At 52.7% G+C, this 2,916-nt stretch overlaps 1 long non-coding RNA gene across 1 annotated transcript in view; it reads left to right on the forward strand.

Moving 5' to 3' along the window:
- The first annotated feature begins 424 nt into the window (after window positions 1-424).
- The window catches only part of LOC105516335, a 3,723-nt gene continuing 1,231 nt past the window's right edge, over window positions 425-2,916 (forward strand). The window contains exons 1-2 of the long non-coding RNA XR_001002472.1: window positions 425-1,254; window positions 2,076-2,177. This is a non-coding gene — a long non-coding RNA (uncharacterized LOC105516335). The remainder of the gene's footprint in view (window positions 1,255-2,075; window positions 2,178-2,916) is intronic.

The following is a 2,916-nucleotide window of genomic DNA, read 5'->3' on the forward strand; positions in this document are numbered from 1 at the left end:
AAAGCCCCGGGCCCCAGCGGCCCCCCACCCCTCACTCGCGCGCTCCCACACTGCCTCCCCCTCCCCGGGGGAAGGCCTTTTAATTTATTTATTCTTCTGGGACTGGGGTGGGGGTCTTGGCTGGCGGGGGAGGGGGTCTCCCCGGGCTCTACCTCCCGCGGCCGGGACTACCCTCCGAGCCACGGCCGCCGCGGCGTGCGTCCCGGGCCTGCAAAACTGTTTCCAAACTGCCTGGGCAGGAGGCGGGCGCGCGGGGACCCGGGGAGAGGGCTGGGGTCTAAGGGGCCGAGGGTGTGTGTGGACGCTGGGAACCGCGCGGGGAGGCCGGCGTCGACTCAGAGGAGTTGCAATCGAGGTATCTGCGCTCCAGCTTCCTCCTCCGGCCCGCGACCCCCTCCCCGGAGCTGAGCTGGGGAGGGGAGACCAGGGTTCACCACGTTAGCATTCGCATTCCTGGGAGGATGTAGCCCTCGCCTGGACCTGGGCGATAGAAGCCTTCTTCTGTTTTTATTTTTGGAGGGGATCGCCCTGTAATTGTCCTGAACACATGCTTCCCCCCCTTCCTCCAGCCACCCGCGGAGGAGAGAGTCCCCCTTTTTTGCATTTATCTTTTCCTTCCCCTTTCTTTATTAAAGGTCCGGGAGTGGCGGCGGCCAATCAGCGCGCGGCTTCCATTTTGTGAGTTCAACTCCGAGGCTCCCGGGCTTCGCGAGGACGCGTTTGCAGCCCCCTCTGCCGCTCCTCTCTGGCGGCCGAGGCGCAGGAGCCGCCTCGCCGGGGCTCGGAGCTGGTGTAGCTCATATTGGGGCTCTTTTCGGGGTTTGTAATTTGGCCGTGGGTAGGTAATTGGCTGGAGCAGGGCGGCAGGGCGCGGCAGCCAATCAGCGCGCGGCTTCTATAGGGCTTGAGTTATTAGACGCTGATCTCAAAACATCCTTCATCAGACACGAAGGAGAGGCCAACAGATGAGGGAAGCCATTTTTCTGCAATGGAATTAAATGGCCAAGTGGGTTTTTCCTTTGTTGCAAATGGGGAATGTTTTTCCTTTGACTCTACCATCCAGTTCAGGACGTCTCAGTGTGTTTAACATTTGTCAACAGGCCCAAGGACTCACAGTTGGAAGACTGGAGAAGACTTTTTAAAAAGATCTGGATTTTTCCTTATGACTTGGAATCCATCTTTGTCTTGTATAACTAGGTCATAGCACACCATTCATGTCAGCAGTTAACAGTTTTGAATTCCAAAAAAACCTAAGTAAATGACATATTTTTTTTCCTCTTTTTGTTCTTTGGGTGGGTGGGGGGAGCTTGGAGCTGTCTTAATCTGTATTCTCTTGACTGAACAATAAATTTTTAAATATATCTAGTTTCCTCTATTAAACACTTAAACCTGGCCATCTTATTAACTCCTTCTCTCTTTTTAACAAGGTAATGTTTTAAATGTATATAGCTTTAGGACTAGCGAAATGGCAGCAACAAAAAATTGTGAGCAGTTGTTACTCTTAGTTTTTAAAAAACCTTTTCCATTGTAAGTACCCAATCCATTCTGTCCTGACGCAGTACAGTTTTTATGTTAATGTTGCTGAGATGTCCTTAATTTTCCGAACCTTCATCTGCATGTATGTCTTTGTCTCTCGTCTAATATAAGCCAGTTACGATGCTTTGAAACGATCTTGCTTTTATAAAGCTAAGGTTCTAGCTTTATGCTTTTGAAAATGCTTACAGCACTAAATGCTAGTCAGCTTTCTTCCCCGTAGCTTGTACACTTTCTTTGAAAATCGATCTATTTGAAGAAAAACAGCCCTGTTTTTCTGTCTTTGGGGTTGGGGGTTGGGGGGAGCTGGTGGGTGAGGGAAAGGAAGACCTTCTCTTTGTGTGGAGAGACTAAAGCCGTCACAGGAAACTAGATTAAAACTGGAAAACAAGTCCTAGCTGGTTCCAGCAAACACCAACGTTAACTGGGGGGTATTTTCTATGGTGGTTGGGCGGCTGGTGTGTCTTTTGCCTTTTGTTTGATTTGACTGTGTATTTTCGCCTTTTGTCTCTTAATGACGATCACACCATTGCTATATCCAGAGCAGTAAACAGCCCTCAGCGAAGCCGCCTTTTTGCCTACCCAACCCTGGAAAGTTTGCAGAAGTGGAAGGAGCAGAACGTGAGGGTGTAACTTACAAAAAGGTAACAAGAACAAAGACACCACCATAACTCCCAAATTTCCCAACTAAATCAAAAAATATATATGTTTTTACAATAACGTCTCCAAAACCACCGCCCAGCTTGATCTTCTAGACTCCATGGCACCGGGCTGAGCGGGTAAGTAAGAGAAATAAAAGTGCCTTTTGCCCCTTCGAGGAAACCCTTTTGCAGGCCAAGCAAGGGCTGCGAGTGTTTGGGAGCTGAGGGGAGAAGGATTCTGGAGCATTGTATTTGGCAGCCGGAGCGGGCAGTGGGCGGGGGGTTGGGACACAGAGGGCTCTCGGACCCCGTGCCTCTCCTGCCCCAAGGGCGAGAAGAGGGGCTCCGCAGCGACCCTCGGGGGTTCATGGAGCCGCCTGCCTTCGCCCCCCTCGCTCTTCCCAGGTCTGAGCCTGGTGGGGAGAAGAAATTGAAGTGCTTTGGAGACGGGGGGCTTAAAAGACGAGGGAGCCTCATCGCCCAGCCTTTGGCCCTCTTTCTCTTTCGATCGTGAGGATTCCGCACCCCGAAGCCGGCTTCTCGGGGCTCCGGGGTGCGCCTGCGCTGGCAACGCGAAAGAGGACAAAAGGCCGGCGTCCATGTTGGCACCATGACGCAGCATCTCCGCCCGCAGCCCGGCGCTCCTGTCTTCCTGGCCGCGCTCGCTCCTCCTCCCAAACACCAGTTTTCTTTACAGGCTTCGAGCCCGTCGCGGCTGGGCTGGGCTGGGCTGGGCTGGGCT

The sequence above is a fragment of the Colobus angolensis genome, unplaced genomic scaffold, assembly GCF_000951035.1.
Source record: "Colobus angolensis palliatus isolate OR3802 unplaced genomic scaffold, Cang.pa_1.0 Scaffold28, whole genome shotgun sequence".
NCBI lineage: Eukaryota > Metazoa > Chordata > Mammalia > Primates > Cercopithecidae > Colobus > Colobus angolensis.